Source organism: Trichosurus vulpecula, chromosome 2 (genome assembly GCF_011100635.1).
Source record: "Trichosurus vulpecula isolate mTriVul1 chromosome 2, mTriVul1.pri, whole genome shotgun sequence".
Taxonomy (NCBI): domain Eukaryota; kingdom Metazoa; phylum Chordata; class Mammalia; order Diprotodontia; family Phalangeridae; genus Trichosurus; species Trichosurus vulpecula.
The window spans coordinates 461,303,539-461,325,054 of record NC_050574.1 but is presented as its reverse complement, the minus strand read 5'-3'; the positions used below and the strand labels follow the sequence as shown (position 1 = coordinate 461,325,054).

The following is a 21,516-nucleotide window of genomic DNA, read 5'->3' as shown; positions in this document are numbered from 1 at the left end:
CTGTGTGCTAGGCCCTTTACAATTATTGTATCATTTGATCCACACAACTCTGGCAGGTAGGCGTTACTACTATTCCCATTTTAGAAATAAGGAAACTGAAACACAGGTCACATAAGTATCTGAGACTGAATTTGAACTCAGGTCTTCCTGATTCCAGTCCTAGGTCCTTATCTACTGTACTACCTAGTTGCCTCATGCTTGGTCAAATACCTTATGCACCAAGAGACTCATGACTTTGGATGAGTTTCCATTTCTAACACATAAGCATCCTTTTGCTCTAATATATCTACACTCTCTTTTCATTGACCCTGTTAAAGCAGATGGTTTCAATAGGTCTACCTCCCCCTGTGAGCTCCTTTCAGTAATTAGCAAGCACAAGTCCATAGTCCGTTGAATTTTAGTGACGTGAAGATGTATTCATTGCCTGTTGTATAGTTCGTTTTTAGCTGACAACATCTTTGCGCAGACTTGCATAGTTAATTGTTTTGTTGTTGTTGCTTGGTTTTGTGATTTTATTGGTTTGGGGAATTAATTCTCTTTGAACAAGCCTTTACCAATATAGATCGACAACTATTCTGTAACTTATAGTCTAGTAGAGTTGATTGGCACCCTGAAAGTTTAAACGTTGTGCTCAAGCCAACATAGCCATATACGTAAAGACAGAACTTGAGTCCAACTCTTCTGATTCAGAGGCCATCATTTTATCTACTCTGCCATCTTTATAGGATTAAACAATATATGTGACTGTACATATACATGTATTTATTTTTCATAGTATTTTAATATGTTCTTTTAAAATGTTCAAATATATTTTATTCTCAATTTTCTCTCCCCCTTTCCCTCCTCCCTATTGAGGGGAAATAGTATTGGTTACTGTATTTTTAGGGAGGCAAACTGCACTGCGTCTAAGAAATGGCTATTTAAATAACATGATTACAAAGGTAATTTACCCTCTTTGTGCCATCGATATTGTGAAACTATTCAAAAGAGAAGATTCAATTATAAAAGTTATTCTTACTTAGAAACTTTGTCCCTATTGGCGTCTTTTGTAGATGTCTTTTGTCTTTTTATAGAATATTTCTATAAAAGTTGTATATTTCAAAAGAAAAATTCTCCTACTGAAAGACGTTCAAATAATAGTCTAGATGAGAAGATTCAGTTGTAAACTGCTTATGGGAAGGAATTCTATTATTTCTTTCTTATGCAAAGCAGATAGTAATATGTCTTATGTTCTCTTGTAAATGTGAAATAAGTTCTAATATGCCTCCTGTTTTTAGAAGTACTGTAGGGTGTGTGACTTGGAGTCAGGAGAGGACTAGGCTTAAAAAGCCTCCTCTGGCACTTGTCAGTTGCATGAAGATGGGCAAATCCCTTAAATCTTATGAGCCTTGATTTCATCAGCTGTAAAATGTGGACAATAATTACACTGATACTTAACTCACACAATTATTGTGAAGTTCAAATGAAGCAATGTATGCAAATGCCTAATAAACTTTTGGACACTAAAACATATCAATTGTTATCATCGCATGCTTCATTCTCCTCCAAAACATACTGTTCTTCATATAGCTAGATAAAAAAGGAGGTACCCAGTGCAGTGAAAAAAATACTTGGTAAGGCTCCAAGAGACCTGTTTTAAAGGTACAGTTCTCCCTAGTTATCTGAGCTTTGTAAAGTCACTGCTGCTCACTGTGCCTCAGTTTCCCCCATACTGTAATGAAAGGGTCATACTGGCTGACCTCTATTAATCCACTTTTTGATTATTTAAAAGGACACTGAGAAATTGTGGTGGGGGTCAATTAAGAAGGTGAAATTTCTAAAAATAAATGAAATAAGAAACATATATAATAATTTATGTAGTGCATTTTGTAATTCAATTAATCAGACTGTTTTTCTCCCTAGTTTGGGAAGAAACACATTGAAGATCTTTTCAGTGATCTTCAGGATGGAAGAAGACTCTTGGACCTCCTTGAAGGTCTTACAGGTCAAAAACTGGTATGTATTTTTTTTTGGATAAGTCACTTGTAAACTTTATTAGAATTTCAGTCATAATTTTATATGATTCTATAATTAAAGGCAAATTGTGTTATTTTTATGACTCTTGGTTTGCATGACACAATATCTGTTACCATGTGACAATTATTCTATTTTAATGTTGTCCTGCCCATTATCTTAAATATACTGCATTATGCATACATAAGTTATCAGTGATAGGTATGTTTTATAGTGCAAAATTACCAATAAAAGCAACTTTTTACATCTCCACTCTTCCTGAAGCATTCTCATTGAATAATTAGTTATATGCTAGTCTTTTAAATATGCTGTAACCATTGTAGCTCATTTGTAGCCAACTTTTAAATGAGTAAGGAATACTAATAGCTCCTCCAGTGGTTTAAATACCTAAGTATCTGTGTTTTTCAGTGGGAAGGAAGGTATAGGTATCCGTTGAGCTGATACAGCTCCCCTCTATGATTTAGTAACTGGTCCTTAGGAGTTGCAAGGACTGAAAAAGTCATACTCTTGCATCCAACTTGGTGATGACCCTTTTCAAACTTAATAATGAATGCCATAAACATTTATTTAGTGTCCACTAAGTGCAAATTGTCCCACTAGGCACTAAAGATACAAAGACAAGAACCAAAAAGTTCTTGCTTTCAAGAAACTCACACTGGTCCTGAATAAGACACAGTCTATAACTGGGTCCGTACTCAAAGATATTCCAGCTTGTTGCTATGCTGGCCTAATCTTTGAGATCCCAAGGTCACCTCAGCACCATGATAAGAACCATGCAAGGATTCTGATAGGAGATGCAATAAAAATACATCGGATATGTGGCGAATTCCTTTAGAAGAGCTCGAAGTGTTTTCACAACTGTTATCTCCTCCGTTCACACATATATTGCTTCCTGAGAGGTAAAAAATAATAGGTCTTGTTGTGTCTTCATTTTTTTTTTGTATGAGACTTGTGATTTCAGTGACTTAAGGAACTCCAGATGAACAAACTCCCTCTTCTGTTGCAAATTGTTGCATTTATATACTTTACATAAAGATATGAAAAGTTTAAGGACATAGAGTGAGGGGAGCAGTATTAGATATCAATTTGCATACTGGCAGCTGCCTCATACCTGGATTGCTGTTTGTAACTAGTTTCTCTGCCTTTAGCCCCACCCTTCCATTCCATTCTATTTGTCATCATGCTCACCATCCTCAATGCACAGACATATATTTAACTGGACCTGTGATTTCCCTGGTAAAGAGAATGCCTGGTGAGGAAATGTCCTAGACCGATGGAGATAAAAATCTGTCCAGGCCACTCAGACGTTAAGTGAGTTGCCCAGAATCACAAAGCTAGTATTTCCGAGTGGGGATTATTTTATTACTAGTTAATCGTAGTTAATTGCCTAAATCACTGTTTTAAGCATACTACTCCCTTGCTCAACAGATAAAACTTCAATGTCCCTGCATCACTTATAAGATAAAATATCAACTCCTGTGTGACACTAAATTATTGGAAGAATGATTGGACTTAGAGGACTTGGGTTCAAGTAATTCATTGTTTAATGTGGGAGAAGTCACTTAATTTCTGTAAGCCTATTTCCTTATCTGTGGAATGGGGTTAATTATAATAATATTTGTCCTACCTTTTGAATGACTTCTTCTGATTAAGTGACGTGTTAGAAAGTTTTTTGTAACCGTGATTTATTATGCATATGATTACTATTTATTTACCAACCCAAGCTCTTATTTCAGCACTCCCCCAAACAATCCCTCTGTTTCAGTAAGGCTTAGTCATCTTACTGTTACCTGTGCCATGAATGAATGAAGGAAAAAAATAAAACAATTAGTAATCTCTTACTATGTACAAATTGCTCTGCTCAGTCATGGAGATGCAAGTAGAAAAGTAAGACAGTCTGTGCCCGCAAGAAGTTCACATTGTGAGGGCGATGACACATATACAGAGTTTTAGCTGAAAATCAGCATCGTCATGTGGTCCTTTGGATTCAGTGGCAAATCAGATGGTAATGCCTATTATTTAAATATTATATTTTTTTTTATCTTGAACCACTTGACAATGGCAAGGACTTTGGTGGCAAGAACTTTATTTTCTGAGTTCTTGGTAGTTATAGCTCTATCACCTGTGAGAAATATTGCTAAGCTTGATTTCCATATATGTTCTTCCCAGGATGATGCTGAAGGCACCCTTTCTAAGGCTCTTGGAGTCAGGATTCTAGACTGTATATAGGTCTGAAAGGGAGATGTTAGTCAAGGTGGTGATTATGGTTGGACTTGCTTGGCAAGTGGTGACTCATGACTGTCCTTATGTAGATAGATATAGATGATATAGATATAGACATAGACATGCATATAGTAGTGGGAGGGGGAGTTTCCTAACTTGGAGTTCACTATACCAATGAAATCACAGATTCCAACACAAGGACTAGGCTAGAGCCTGAAGGCATGTACATAATGGGGGAGTGAAGAGAATGAAAATTAGAAATATGGGATACCAGTCAAGGGTCCTTCACCTGTGTCACTTAGATCCCAAAGAAGGTCTCAGAAGTCTAAAGGGCTCTGACTAGGAAAGAATACAATGACCAGGGCTTGTCTTGAATCAAATTGCCTCAGCACATGCCTGGTTGCCAACCAGTCCAAGGAGATGGCCACTTGTGCAGTGTGCTGGTCAGTGCTCCAGAAATCCTTAAAGAATACACAACACCATTATCCAGATACCAAATATACCATATGATAGACATCAGTGATAAAGAACATCTTGTTATTATTCCTTCCAGAATTACATAGAGGTTGTCTGGCCCTGACATAGGAAACAAGGCTGGAAAAATGAGTAAACAATGAAATCAGAGATCTGGTTTAAAAAAAAATATTTTAAAAAAGTAGAATTTAGACACAATGGGATGATAACCAATGAGTTGAAAGAAGTTCTGGAAGGGTATATTATTTTAGAAAGTAACAAGATAGAAAAAAGAAAGGGGTTGAAGACAGTACCATTTTATAATAAGAACATTATTTATAAAGGTGAAAATCCCTTCCTACTGCTATTTCTCTCACTACACTCTTATCTTGTTCCATTTTAGCCCAAACGCTCCATAGTCTATATTTTGTTTCTTTTTAAATTTAATTTTTAACTTTTTTTCTTTTTAAATTTTGAGTCCCCAATTCTCTCCCTCCTTTCCACCTATTGAGAAGGCAAGGAATATGTTATCAATTATACCTGGGAATCATGCAAAACATATTTGCACCCAGCCATATTTTTAAAAAGCAAGAAAAATAAAGAAAACTTTAATTTTATACTTTAATTTATACTCCAAGTTCATCAGTTCTCTCTCTGGAGGTGGATAGCATTTTATTTATCATGACTCTTTTGATATCATCTTTGATAGTTGTATTTATCAGCATACCCAAGTCCTTCATTACAACATTACTGTTACTGGGCAGAATGATCTCTCAGTTCTTCTCATTATACTCTGCATGTGTTCATATGGGTCTTACCATGGTTTTTATTTGTTTGTTTGTTTTCTGAAACCACCCCTCATCATTTTCCACAGCACAATAGTACTCCATTACAATGATATTTGCAACTTGTTCAGGCATTCCCCAATTGATTGGCATCCCTTCTATTCCCAGTGCTTTGTCACCACAAAAAGAGGGGCTACAAATGTTTGCACCTATGGTCCTTTCCCTTTTTCTTTAATTTCTTTGTGATATAGATCCAGAAGTGGCATTACTTGGTCAAAGGGTAAGCACAGTTTTATAGCCCTTTGGGCCTAGTTACAAATTGTTCTATGGATTGGCCGGACAAGTTCGCTACTCCACTATCAATTCATTAGTGTACTTACTTTTCCCTTACCTCCCTCCGGCATTTGTAATTTCTGATAGGTGTAAAGTGGTAGCTCAGAGTTGTTTTAATTTGCATTTCTTTAGAGCAATTTCTCTAATCAATAATGAGAGCATTTTTTCATATGACTATAGATAGCTTTGGTTTCTTCTTCTGAACATTGCCTGTTTATATCCTTTGACCATTTATCAATTGGGGAATGGCTCTTATTTTTATGAACTTGACTCAGTTCTCTACTCAGTATACATTGGAGAAATGAAACCTTTATTAGAGAAACTTGGCTATAATTTTTTATTTAATATTTTATTTAATATTATTTCATTGGCTATGGTACCTATTACCAAAAGGTGATTTCATTGATTATCCCTTTTAATTAAATCTATTTTTTTCTTTTGCTTCTTTGCCATGGAACTAGGATCAAATGCCCATTTCCCTTGTGACCCTCGCACAACTCTCCTATCTGCCTTAGTACTATGGCCCAGACTCTCTATCACTGGGCTGAGAGCTCTGGAAGCTGCTGCTGTGACAGCTATCACTGCTTTCACACATGCAAGCTCTGGACAGGCCTCCGCCCCTGTGTCACAAACTGATTCTGGAGACCTCCTTGATCTTCTTAGGCCAGAAAAATGTCTCACTCTGGCTCTGCTGCTCCAAAATTTGAATTGAGGAATTATTTTAAAGTCATTTTTAAGAGAATGTTGAGAGAGTTCAACTGGTTTTCCCTAATCTTAATCCCTCACTTCCTGCAAGACATAGTTCAAGTGTCACCTTATTTTCAAACCCTTTCCTGATCTTCTGGTTGTTAGTTTCTACTCGCATAACTACCTTGTATTTGTTTTGTATTTATTCTAGATAAGTGTGTACATGTATGCATATGCATGCACACATGTACATTTATACATATATGCACACACATATAAATAACACACATATAATATATAATACATATTATGTGTGTATGTATATAATATGTATTATATATATATGCACACGCATATATGAAGTACTCAGACAGGTTCTTTTTTTCTCCATTAGAATGCCAGTTCCATGAGAGAGAGAAGTTGCTTCATTGTTTTGTATATTTTGTTTTACCAGGGCCCAGCACAATGGCAGGCACATAATAGGTGCCTAGTAAATCCATGTGGACTGATTTTGAGCCTGAGCTGCACAAGCTAATTGTGACGCTATTAACAGAAATTGATATTTTGATACTATTTTGATATTATGTTACATTGCCTTATTTAAATAAGGATGAAAGCTCTTCTAAACTTTCCTTTAAACTCATGAATAAGTTGATGAATATACAAGTTTACATTCTATAAGCTGATATTGATGCTCATGGTCATGACCCTAAATCAGTCATGGGAACAGAGAAGCTATCAAAATAATAACAAAAATAGCCTGATGGTATAATCATAATTAATAATAATAATTATTATTAATATTTCATAAAGCTTGATACATAGAATGTCAAAAAAGGGGAGACACAAATCAAATTAGATGCTTTGTATTAATGATTGTTAACAGTGGACATATTCCTTTCAAAACTTGTTTTCATATGTTTACGTTATTTTCCTGAACATAATAAAACTGCAAATTGAAGGGGAAATTTTGTGAAGTCTTCTTTACTTGAAATAAATACCCATTTTATGTGCTGGTCAATAAATATCTGCTTTTGCTTGCAGCCAAAAGAAAAAGGCTCCACAAGAGTTCACGCTCTGAACAATGTCAACAAGGCACTGCAGGTCTTGCAGAAAAATAATGTAAGTAATCACCTTGACAGGGTTGGACCATGGGGTGGACAGCATGGTGAATGTCCAAAGCACTGGCTCAGGCCTCCAGTATAGGAGACAGGATTCAAAGGCACATTACAAATCACAGCAACATTATATGTACGTTATGGACTGCTTCAGGTCCATCTATTGGTGGCTAATGTTATTCACAAAGTGATTATTCTAAAGGATGATGCTTTCTCTGAATATAGCAAAGCATCTTTAGGCTTTTGTGGGGAGACACCTAATAAACAAAGCCACGATACTTCTGGGGCCTTTGTTACATGTACTTACATTTAACCTGCAGTCTATTCAAATGCCTGGAATAATGAGCTCTGTAACAACAGATTATCTTGAATACTTGTTTTTTGAATAGAATTGAATCTATTCATTATGCACATTGGTGGGCAGATCAGCATGAGAATGATTTAATTTAACATGTTAGTAAGAATGGTCAAATATGACATTAATTTCCATAGCTCCTTTTTGGAGGAAATTTATATTACTTTAAATATCATTATTTTGACCCAGAAGCAGTTTTAAAGAACCAATAGAAAGCTGGCATTAAAGTCAGGAAGATCTAGTTTCAAGTCCTTCTTTTGACCCATAATAACTTTGTGACCCTGGACAATTCACTTAATCTTCTGGTGCTCCAGGCACTCTCTAAAGCTGTATTAGTTCCTTACAGCCCAAAATAATAGATCTTGGCAAATTTATATTAATAAGATAATGAGAAAATGAGTTTGTGTAAAAATTTTGAATGTTTTTCTTCTAACTTTTTTTTCAATTCATAAAGATGAAAATGTGATTGTAGAGCTTGACAAAATAAGAAATCACAACTTAAGTATCCAAGCCAGATTTGAACACAAATTCTGTTCCATTATTCTCTATTCCAGGTTATTTTTTAAATTTATTTTTCCCTTTCATAGCACGAGTGAATATTTCCTTCGTCTCAGCCTCTCATCAGATTTCTAATTGACTAATATAACTTTATCAGACACTTTTAGTGGCTACCTAATTATATCATATCTGCTTCTCAAAGATAAATTTAAACAAATTATTCTATTCATTTAAAATAACAATAAACTGTGATAGATTGGCAGTAACATTACTTTGTGACTTCATATTGGTTATTTTTTGGGGGGGTTGGGTCACTCAATGCACTGGAGTTCAGTACATGTATAGGTTTGTAATTTAAGGTAGTCATTGAGATTCGTATTTGGTTATATGATAAAATGGTATTACAGTAGTATTATTATTTGAAAGGGCAGATTTTTTTTCCTGCCATTTCCCATGACCTATATGAGGTATCACAGGTGATTTATTTCACTGAAACATCCTTGAAATAAATACCAGTGTGGCATTATGAATGAAGTACTAGATGTGGAGCCAGGAAGACCAGGCTTCAAATCTGGCTTCAGATACTCAATTAGCTGTGTGACCATAGCCAAGTTATTTAGCCTCTGGGAGCCTCAGACAATTCTCTACAATTCTCTAAGACTATAAATTATTCCATATGACAGAAAGTCACGTATGCAGTAAAGGAGAACATAAATTTAAAGAAACATCATGCGTAGTTTGATTGCCTCCTTTGGATACCACTGGATTTTCTCCAAGGTGTTAATCAACTTTATTAGGTCTTATTTACAAAATGGAATCTTTTTAGGTAATAAGACTACCCTCTTATTTGATGTTTTTCATTGAGTGATAGGACTTTTATTATTACAGGTAGAATTTTTTTTCTGTAGGTTCTTTATGAAGTTCACTACATAGGGGATCATCAAGTAGATTCAGTTTGTACTTTAAATTATTTCCTGAAAAATTATGGTAAAAGCAAATATTTGCACAGCTAAAGTCTGTTTCTCATTTAATACTATTATGATTTTGCCCATGGAAAGAAAAATGTTGGTAATATTAAGCAATTAATATAAGATATGTAACCACATACCTATAGGGGCAACTAGGTGGCACAATGAATAGAGTACCTGACTTAGAGTCAGGAAGACTCCTCTTCCTGAGTTAAAATTTGGCCTCACACACTTTCTAGCTATGAGACCCTGGGCAAGTCATTTAACCTTGTATCTATCAGTGTCCTCATCTATAAAATGAGCTGGACAAGGAAATGACAAACCTCTCCAATATCTTTGCCAAGAAAACCCCAAATAGGGGTCACCAAAGTTGGACTGGAACAAGTGAACAAAAACAATGTGTTAAGCACAGTTCTGAGGTCTGAGGTTATAAATATGGAAAAGAAAGGCAGCCCCTGTCCTCAAGGACCTAACAATTTAATGGGGAAAGACAATGCACAAAAAGAATATTGTGTGGGGGGGTGTAGGAAGATAACCAGAGCTGTGGCATGATAGGGAAGTTCAAAGGAACGGACTCAGGTTGCATGTAAAGAGGCAGATGTCCGCTGTCCTTCTTAAATAGCAATTTTGGAAGGAGCTTTTTGCTCTGCCCTCCCACCAGAGAGGTCCTAGGGGCAGAGGGTATTGAAGAGGTGTGAGTCCCAAAAGGGATGATATCTTGAAAGATGATGAAGTCACTGGTGATGACTTTCTTGGGAGTATGATGAAGAATTTCAATTTATGAGTAACTTGACCAGGATCATATAACTAATAAGTATCTGAGACAGGATTCAAACCCAGGTCTTCCTGAAATTCATATCTCTATAGCCTGTTTCATGCCTTATTTCATTTGACCTTTCAACAACTTACTGAAGCAGAGTCAGTTGCAGTATGCCTGCTTTATAGATGTAGTAACCGCAGCCTAATGAATTCATGCTTTTATTATTGACTATTCCGTTTATTTTTAAAACTACAAAGGCCAAAGATTTTTTTCCCCTGGGGTTGGGGTTCTGAAATTTGTCGGCCCTTGCCAGATGTGGTCCATTGTGTGATAATGTGCTTTGAACCTCTCGATTCTAGACTAAGCGTATGATGGAAGCTAGTTATTTCTTTCAGCTAAAGCAGAAAAAAAAGGAAGCTTTCTGCCTGAAGCAGCCTTTACCTCAAGTTTAAGACCCTCCTGTGTCTGGTTAGTTTCTGCTTTCCTGCGGGTTTGTTTAGTTTTGACCTTCAGCTCTGTTTTTGACCAAAAGCTTTTGCATCGTCCCTGGTTTCAGATTATCTGTTCAAGTTGACCCTGTACTTGATTTTCCTTGACTCTCCAGGCTGGTTTCCAACTCTGTCTTCTTTATCAAATGGTATTCAGGGCTCAGCCTGACAGAACTGAGACAATGCATTTAGTCCCTGATTTGTACTCAAACCATAAAAGATGCTACTTACTGTCATATGTGGACTTAGCCCTGTCAGCCATACCTTTTGTTCAGCCAAATACTAAAAATAAACACTCTTTCTAACAAAAAAAAACAAACAAAAAATACCCAAACCTAGAAATTATATAACACAATGAACATCTCAAAAGCAGCGTTCTCGCTGATAGCACATATTTTTACCTTATTAAATTTATGTTTCTATCACAGATTTGGAATTGGAAGGTGCCTGAGAGGGAACATGGTTTGTCCCCTCATCTGATAGATGATTACACTGAGGCCCAGAAGATTCAAGGAGTAAATGACAGAGGTGGTATTTGAACCAAGGTCATCTGCTTCCCAATCCAAACAAAAATTACTCCTTGAATAACATCTATGTGTTTAAAAAGTGGTAAATAAAAAGAGAAGACCCTAGGCAAAAGTGGAAAATTACTAGAGTCACCTGTAGCATTCTTAGCTTCCCAATTCTTCACCAGTTTTCCCCCCTTGGCTACATGGGTAACCTCGGTCAAAACACTTTTCCTTTCTGGGCCTCAGTTACTTATCAGTACAATGAGAGGACAGGGTCCTTTCAAGATCTAAATCTTTACTTTCTATGGAAACTTTGTGGTAACCTTGTCAGGCACCCTTTATCTTCCTGCTTGCTAACCTATTCTTCCATCTTTGAACACTGGTCCAATCATTTACACTTGTCGATTGACTCATTCTCACATTATCGTGATGGAGTGCCTGGCCTGGAAAGATTTTACCTCAACTAGCAACTTACATTTTAAGTCTTTTATGTCTTAATGCCATGGGACTTGATGAGCATGGTGGCCTTTTTTTAAGTACTCTAGGGAAGGAGGCTCAGTGGATAAATTGCTGGGCCTGGAGTCAGAAAGATCTGAGTTCAAAACCAGCCTCAGACACTTACTGTGAGACCCTGAACAAGTCACTTAACCTCTCTTTGCTTTAATCCACTTTGTCCTGTGTCAAAGAAATTCCAGGCAAAAGTGAGCTGATGGAGAACACCCTGAAGTATCACTATGCCTTCATAAGTAGGTCTACTCACATTCCTAATTCCTCCTCTAGACTGAGCTAACATTGGGCTTCCTCTCTTCTAAGTAACACACTTCCCTTGTCTTCCCTTTACCATTCCTGACATTTTTTAGGAGCAGATTTTCAGTTTGCTAGTATAGTTGACATGATTTTGGTTAATATTCAGTTAATATTTAGTTAGTATATTAATTTAATACTCCTTTCTCTCAGGGGAAAAAAATCTCGATTACCTATATGTGCCATTGAAACATGTCCTACCCAATTGAGCATAATTCCTGTGCCTCATAACTCAGTAGGTGAACATCTCTTATATTAACTGAGTCATGAGAAATGGAGGTTTAAGATTCCACTGTGAGCAGACTTTTGTGGCACCTAGACATAGATGGTGAGGCCTCAAGAGTTTACATTGCAAAAAAACAAATATATAAATCATAGCACTGCTGTACTTGAATAGACACCTTAGTCTGAATTGATAGGAAGTGAATACACGTGAAGTGATATGGACCTGTATTTTGATCATGGCTTTCACATAGTCCAGTAATTTTAAAATTATCTCTCCTGGATCTGTTCTCCAGCTCAGTGGTTTTTCCAATGAGATATTTCACATTGTCTTCTATTTTTTCATTCTTTTGGTTCTGTTTTATAATTTCTTGATTTCTCATAAAGCCACTAGCTTCTGCTTGTTCTGTTCTAATTTTTAAGGAATTATTTTCCTCAATAATCTTTTGGACCTCCTTTTCCATTTGGCCAATTTTGCTTTTTAAGGCATTTTTCTCCTCATTGGCTCTTTGGAGCTCTTTTACCATTTGGGTTAGTCTATTTTTTAGGGTGTTGTTTTCTTCAATATTTTTTGGGTCTCCTTTACCAAGCTGTTGACTCATTTTTCATGATTTTCATGCATCACTCTCATTTTTCTTCCCAATTTTTCCTCTACTTCTCTTACTTGATTTTCCAAATCCTTTTTGATCTCTTCCATAGCCTGAGACCCATTCACATTTTTCATGGAGACTTTTGATGTAGTATCTTTGACTTTGCTGACTTCTTCTGGCTGTATGTTTTGATCTTCTTTGCCACAGAAGTAACATTCTGTAGTATGAGTCCTTTTATGCTGCCTGCTCATTTTCACAGCCAATTACTTGACTTTTGAGTTCTTTGTCAGAGTATGACTGCCTTCAGAGTGGAGAGTGCTCTGTCCCAAGCTTCATGGGTTTTGTGCTGCTGTTTTCAGAGCTACTTCTATTCTGAGGTGGTATGATACTCCTCTCCTAGCTTGTGTTCTAGTCTGTGAGTGCAAGCACTCCTTTCTGCCATATAACTACCAGGAAGTCTCCCTCTCCACAGTCACTGCAAGCTCTGCCACACCAGTGCTCCTCCTCCCCCAAGGACCACCAACCAGCAACTGCGACCCAGATCCAAGCAGGGCAAAGCAAGAGAACCCTCCCTCAGCACCAGCAAAGAGATCCCTGCACTCCCACTCTGATCAGCTGCTTGATTCTCCCCACCATCTTTAGGCTTGGAGCTCTAGAAGCAGCTGCCCCTGCTGCTGCTGCCACTGCTGCTGCAGCCACCTCCGCCAGCTGGGATGGACCACGCACTTCTCTCACCCAGGTCCAACAGTGTTCCCACTGACCTGATATGTTGCCTTTGGAGTTTGTGGGTTGAAAAGTCTGGAAACCATCACAGCTGCCAGTGATTCAGTGCCCTGAGGCCTGCTCAGCCTGGTGTGCTCCAGCCTGGTCTGTCCTGGCATGACCCATGCTGGGCTGTACTCCGGTCTCAGCATGGTGTTATAGACCCTTCCCAGTGACCATTCAGGCCATCTTGGGCTGGAGACTTGTTTCACCCTGTCGTTTAGTGGGTTTTGTAGCTCTAGCATTTGTTTAGAATCAGTTTTTACAGGTATTTGGAGGGATTTGGGGGAGAACTCAAGTGAGTCCCTGTTTTCATGCTGCCATCTTGGCTCTGCCCCCTAGACCTGTGTTCTGAATAGTCAGATTTCAGCTATCATTTAATTATGTAATCAAAAAAGTTGTTTCCTGTTTTAGATTGAATGAGTAGCAGTCGAATGTCAGGAATCATTGAAATAGTGAGATAATCTGTACTATCCTTGACTTTTGGCTCTTTGTTAATCGGAATCTTGAAGTGTCAGAGGCGTCCTGTGAGTTTTGTCCTTTGAACTTTCGTTTCAACAATCCAGCTAGCAGCTGTTGTGGGGGTGCAGAGACCAACACAAGCCCAACAACAAGCACGCTACCATCATGCTGCAAAAGCCCAGGTTCTTTTGATCTGCTTTAGTAAGGAAAGCAACGTTAAGGGGTTGACAAGCTTACTTTAATTCAGCATACAAATATCACTCACTTAGTTCAGGGGAAAAAGCTAGCACCCTGAACTTCAGAATAAATACCAACAAATTATAAACATCAACAGACAGACCCAATATAATTCATAGTTACCAATATCTAGGTTCAGCCCAGGAACTCATAACAAGGGCTGGCCCAGAGTCCCACTCGCCACCACAGCTGTGGGTAAGAGCTCTGAAAAAGAGAAAGCCAACCCCTGGTTTTATATCTTTTTCAGGGTCAAGGGTGAGTCACACATGCGACTCACCCATGTGACCTAGAATCCTCACAAAGAGGCGACTTAAACCCACGTGGTCTAAAAGCCTCTGATGTCCCAAACATGTCACTCAAACTCATGTGTAAACTAGGCCCTCCCCTGAGGCAAGGAGGTACCAGGGACACCCAAATCTAATCAAGGAAACAAAGGCCAAACTCTTCAAGGGCACTTGGTTGAACTGAATGCTAAGAGTCCATGTTGTTTACCAACACAACTTCCAGGTACTTCATTAAACATGTGGGGAAATCATCTTAGAAAAATCTCAGCCTGGGCTACTGTAGACTTGGTGACTTCTCACTGAAGCTTTCTTGTTTGTAACATTCTGGGCAAAAATAAGATTATGCACCTCCAAATTAATTTGTTCCATTATTTCAAAAGGGATTCTCTGTGAATTTGATTTTTCTGCGTGTATACAACATGCCCGATGAATAAATGTACCCTAAGTACAAATGGTGGGAATAACTGAGTCCTAGTCCTATCTCTGTCCTTAGCTCTTGAAAAAGAAGATGGTATCATCTTTACATAACACGTAGCAATACCTCACTTTAAAAACACTTTCACAAAGTTAGTTTTTTGTCAAGATTTAGTTCCTCTGTCAGGGTACACTACTTAACTATTTAATGAATGGTATTAATGGCTCAAAGCCTTACAGGATCATAAATTCAGAACCCAAAGGGATATTAAAGTTCAACCCCTTCATTTTGTAGATGAGGGGACTGAGGGATAAAGAGGTTAAAGGACTTGCCCAAGGTCACACGGATAAATGGATGCAGCCTTCTCTTCACTGGACTCGATTATTTGCCGATGTATTCTATAGTTGTGGCTTTATTCGATGTCCTATAAATGGAAAGTCAGAAAGGGATAAGAATGATAAAAATTACGATGGTAGCTTGCAGTGGTACAATATTTTTCGTCCTTTTCTCATTACAAAAATCTACATGATGCTTTAAAAAAAGGTTGTATCAGAATTTTCTCTAGTATTGCCTGAATTGTGTGCTGCGTCATTGCACAAGTTTTTGTTTGCTTTGAGTAATGCTGTTGGCTATCACAGGATTATATACATACATATGTATACACACACATATATACATACACACAGAAATATATATATATATACATATAAGTACATACATGAAATGCTTCGTATTTATAATTAATAAATGAATAAAAGTGAGTTTATTCTTAATAAATATAGTTAATAGAAGAAGCTACATTGTGTTGTGATTAAAGCCCTGGATTAGTCATCAGGAAAACCTGAGTTCAAATGTAAACTCAGACACTTACTAGCTGTGTGACCCTGGGCAACTCACTTAACCCCTGTTTGCCTCAGTTTCTGCGTCTGTAAAATGAGGATAACAATGTCACTCCCAGCATTGTTGTGAAAATAAAATGAGATAATATTTGTAAAGTAATAAGCACAATGTTTAGCAGATAGGGAATGATGAATGCTTGTTAAATCAGTCTAAATAGCCATTTTAATGAATATATATATATATATATATATATATATATATATGTGTATGTGTGTGTGTATTTGTGTGTACATATATATGTATATAATCATAAGTTATTAGAGTTCAAAAATCATGTAGTTCAACTCCTCTATTTTACAGCAAAGGAAATTGTAGCCCGATAACTTTGTGACTTGCTCAGTGCAATATATCGAGTTATTAGAAAAATGGAAGTAAAACCAGGTGACTCTAATGCAAATATTCTTTCCACACCACAATGATGTCTCTGTAGAATTCTTATTTTATATTCCCATAGGATGGGTCGCTCTCTGTACACATACCTTATCTCAAACTACAGATTTACCTCTTGAAATGGATAGTATCTAAGACAATAATTGTTTTAAAGCAAATGGGATTTTTTTCAACAAAAAAAATCATTCTAAAATTTAAACTTCTATATTCATGCAGTATTAAAAGTAAACCTTAAAAAGTTACAGCAGTAGCTATCAAAGACTCTATAATGTAAATCCAGAGCAAAAAAAACTGGCTCATGTAGATACATTCTGGGGGTTGTCAGTATAGTTATGTAGATCATGAAATGATAATAGTTTGAGCGTATTCAGTTCTGAATGAAAAATAGACATGATTCATTCCCCAAAGGCTTAAAATTTTAAATAGTGTAAATGTAACCAACTCAGCTCTTGATGTAAAAATACATCTGCAGGACAGCAGAGATCCTTTGCCACTCCTGCATTTTTGATACACTGCACTCAATATATTTTAAAAATTTATATATGTTCTTGAGAAATTCCTTTCATATGTAGTACATAGCCTCTTCAGCCTAACCACATTATGACAGATGTCTTATGAAAGAAACTTTTTTGTTCTTATTTTAAAATTATAATCTTATGGAGATTTTGGTTTGGAAGGAATATTAGAAAGTATTTAGTTCAAACTCTTTATTTTAGAGATGAAGCCTGGAATAAGGAAAAGGCTTGCACAAGATGCCATCATTAGTTAGTGGCAAAGCCAGGGCTGAATAGAACATAAAAGACTGAAATGGATAATAATGAGTATTTTTTGTGTAGAGAAAAATATACATCACTTGTTTAAGAATAGGAAGTTAACATTTTTATAAACTGAAAATATGAATAAAAGATTTTCAAACCATTAATATCAAATCATTTTTATATAAAAATTTTAAGTATTCTTAATCTTCTTTTTAAGTAGAAAGAACTGTTTTTTTTAAAGACCCCCAAGGTTTGGGGGAATTTTCCCCGTTTTTCTCTTTTTCTCTCTCCCATGTCCCGTTTCTACTCTCTTTTGCTTCTTCATGATGTGGAACTGTAATATATTCATTTAAAATACTATTTCTGATTAATAGAGCATTACATTGCTGTTTTTATGGAAGCAAAAAAAGCAACACACACAAAAACTAAATTATGTTGCTTATTTTTAAAATCTCAAATCCTATTCCTAGAGCCATAGTAATCCAAACCCAATCTCATCCTTAAATTATCATGCTTCAGTTTTTAGTGTGAATTGGATAAAGATCAGATCTTTTTTTTTTTTTTTTTTTTTTTTTTTACAGTGAAAGGATTTAGATGTCATTAGAACATTCAGATTTCCCATGTAGGAAACTTTATCTGCAGGGCTAGGAATAGCTTTCTCAGCCTGCAGGAGCTGCTGCCAAACACTTTTTTCTCACATTCCTGTAATCTTTCTCTCACTCTCTAAAAAGGACAGTGAAGAGAAATGGCCTAAACATTATAGAAGAAAGGCAGGGGGTTGAGGGGCTAGGGTTAGGGGAGAAGGACTCCAATTGGCACAATTAATTGTTATTTGCTTTCTATCAGCCGTTAGCCACATGCCCTTTGACACTCACTTCTTTCAGCCTTCATGTTTCCTGATTCATTTTTGTGTACGTTGTAAAGGCTCCTTGTGTTTTGGGCCTGGTTGGTGTGTTACGGAGAGTGTGTATAAGGCTGGAAGGGGTAAATGGAAATAAAAAGTTACCGCTGATTGCTGGCAATCTGGGATAGCTTTGACCTCTTGAAACATTTTCCAAAGATCTCTTCCCCCAAATAGAACAAAGGAATGGCTGAGAGTTCAGCTCTTCCCCACTGTTTGTACCTTTATACCTCAACACTGACTAAAGCAGGGAAGGGATTAGTGAGGAGAGGGCAGTAGGGGGTAGAGAAAAAGGAAAGGATGAATTCACCCTCAGTTCTAGGGACACAACAACCTTTTACTTGAGAACAATTGGTATGCTGGCCACTATAACTAGTAGCATTTGAGGTGTGATAAGACATCATAGTTTACTAAAAGTTGCAGAAAACTTTCATAGCCACTAAGGAGACGAAACGATCAGATATTCCCACTCCATTTTTCTCTGAGAAAGTTGTACAGGCTTTTGTTGTAACCAGATCGACATTATTATTAGCATCAACTGAGTATGTGTGGTTTCATACTTTTCTTATATTCCAGTGTTTTAATGGGTCCCTGAGTATTCTCTCCAATGAAGTAAATCAAAATCCACCCATTCTTGAATGTCCAGTAAAACTTTCATCTATATCTTTGCTTAAATTAGTCACAGGGGTTCTGTCTTTTATACTGAGGAACCTTCCTTGCGTTCTCTTCACACTTTTTCTAGAGTGCAATGAGTGATGACAGGCAGCAAAGTTTCATCAATGGTGAGGCCAGCAGTGGAATTAGGAAGACCTGGATCCAAGCTGTACCTCTGACGTTAGGGTCTGTGGTACCAGAGCCAATATCCTAACCTCTTAGTGTTTTTGTTGTTAGTTGCTTTTAGTCATGTCTGACTCTTCATAACCCCATTTGGGGTTATCTGGGAAAGGTACTCAAGTGTTTTGCCATTCCTTCTCCAGCTCATTTTACAGATGAGGAAGCTGAGGTAAAAGGGTTAAGTGACTTGCTCAGGGTCACACAGCTATTAAGAGTCTGAGGACAAATTTGAACTCAGGTTCTCTGGATCCAGTGCTCTACTCACTGTACCACATAGCGCCATTCGGTGTTGTAGTACCTCTTTTATATGTATGAATTATATTTAAATATATGTATATATTATATTTAAATATATATATACACATATATCTAAACAAAGTTCCCTAAAGAAATTAATATGTGTTGATTGATTGAAATGTGAAGTAGAAATCCCAATAAAAATAGTAGTGTCACTGAAATGATATTCCTAAATAGGGATTGGATTGTAATTTGGAAATATAGTTTCTCTGAGTAATTTAATTAAATTGGCCTTGATCTCAGAGAATCCTAAATCAAGATTATTTTAAAAACAAAATTATCAAAACACTACCATTCAACAGAATGATAAGCATTCATTCCCTTAATAGTATACTAATGGTCAATAGATGTGAGAAGAAATCTCCAAAACACCCCTCCATACAGGTTGTAGCAGTTTGAAAGGCTCAGGGACCCCCCACCCCACCAAGGACCAAAGTACAGGACAGTGTCATCTGGAATGAATTCATGGACTCAAGCAATCTTTAAGTCAAAGCAAAGGTTAATTTTTATACTATTCAGTGGGTAAAAGTTCTTAAGGAACCTGTAACCTTAGAGGGGCACCGTTAAAGTTTATATAGGAAAAACTGTAGTAAAACATGTGCTAGGTGATTCAGGGTAGGATTAGGGAGTGGTTAAGGGGTGGTCAGTTCTTAAAGGAACATGCGCTTTCTGTATCTACTGAGTAGGTGTTTTACTCAGAGTTCACCCAGGAAGAGCCCACAATTTTTAGGTCTGCTATGTCACTAAGTTAACTAGCGGTCAGGGCTGACTGAAGATGGCTCATTCTGCCACTGATCAATGTCTTGTTTGACAAGGTAGATGTAGGGAGCGTACGTATGTCTTAAGTCTAGGATATATATAACAAGGAGTCCAGGATGCATATAAAGAGGTAAGGAGTTGGTATAGATAGTCCAGTGGATACAGAATACCATTATGAACCAGTACAAAGCCAGTTCAAACTAATAATTCCTACAGCTGAAGTTTGTTGCTGTACCAGGGAGAGAGATAAGTATTTCACTGGGGCCCACTTATTAGTAGTTGCTAGGCATAGTGTCCTTGGGCTGGGGAGAAACTTCCAAGGACAGTGTTTTTTTGAAGCCAGAGGGAAATATGATCTTGGGATTGGGGTCTGAGTACAAGCACCCAAGCACTCCATCAGTAGGACTACAAGTGTTACATGTTGCAAATGTTTTCAGATTTTTTCAATGGATTGATTAGATGTGCTGATTTTTCCTCTTCTTGCTCTTCTGTTATTTAAAAAAACACTATTGGTTACATGAGATGGCTCTCTGGTAGGGGGAGGGGAAGGTACTGGGGAAAACTATGATACTATTTTTAAAGGGAAATTTTTAAAGAAGATAAAAGAAACTTTTAAAGAAAGTTTTTTAAGGGAAAAGTACATTAATTTGTTTTAACATTCTATAGTTATGAGTGTCATTTTCTTTTCTTCCCAACTTGTCTCAATCACCTAGAGTAATCATTTTCAAAATGAAGTTTATGTATGGTTCATATCCACTTCTTCATAAGTGGGTAACTTGCTCTTCCATTCTTGCCTAGATGCCCATTGTACCACATAGGTATCAAGTATGATACATTCTTTATTTCACCCATATCAGGAAATCTATAAGATGTGAAAGTATCACATGAACCTACGAGCAAATGTAAAAACAAAATAGTCATATAGGCTATTAGAGTAGCCTGAGAATGTAAAGAAACTGGAGGACTACTAAATAAATTATTCCTATATTTTTTTAGCAATCAGAGTTAAATGACTTGCCCAGGGTCACACAGCTAGTAAATGTCTAAGGCTACATTTGATCTTAGGTCTTCCTGACTCCAGAGCCCATGAATACCTACCTGCCACAATTCCTATTCATCTTGGACCTGAACTCATGATAACAGGTTAAAAAGGTCCTCTTTCCACCCCAAACATCTCTCCTTTACTCTCTCTCCAACTAATTTATGTAGTGTTATTCCTTAAGCTGCAGGGCAATTCTCTACTAAGTCAACACATGAGTTGTTAAGGAAATCTTTCTCTAGCTGGCTAGTCCCTGAACTCAGAAATTCTTGATCCCTCTGGACTCTATGTTAATGGAAAGTCGATTCTCAGGTATATAACCTGTGCTCAGAAAAAGAACTAAGTGAGCAGAATGGAGGCAGGGACCTGAGGGTCCATGAATTCAGGCCATCTGGGCAAGAATAGTCTGATTGTCATGTGCTTCTTCTGTCCATTGCCATATTTTGCTCCTGAGTGGAATCAGGGAGAAAAACCGTCCTCTCCTCTCCCTCACCCACATTTGCTATACTTTTTTCTGAAAGAACAATTGAATAGGCTAATCTCTTAATTCATCTATCTATCTACTTACCTATCTATCTATCAATATATGTATACATATATATGTGTATATATATATATGTATATATATATTTACACACACACACACACATATCACAACAGTTGAGGCAGCTC

The 21,516-nt window shown here is 37.0% G+C and overlaps 1 protein-coding gene across 3 annotated transcripts in view; it reads left to right on the top strand.

The window, feature by feature from the left end:
- Nucleotides 1–1,902: 1,902 nt before the first annotated feature.
- The window catches only part of DMD (dystrophin), a 1,925,924-nt gene continuing 1,906,310 nt past the window's right edge, over nt 1,903–21,516 (top strand). For 2 of the 3 annotated variants that reach the window (XM_036747778.1, XM_036747779.1), the window contains exons 1-2: nt 1,903–1,995; nt 7,539–7,616. The gene's annotated coding sequence lies outside the window, so the exon portion shown is untranslated. The remainder of the gene's footprint in view (nt 1,996–7,538; nt 7,617–21,516) is intronic. The other variant, XM_036747772.1, reaches the window with a different exon arrangement.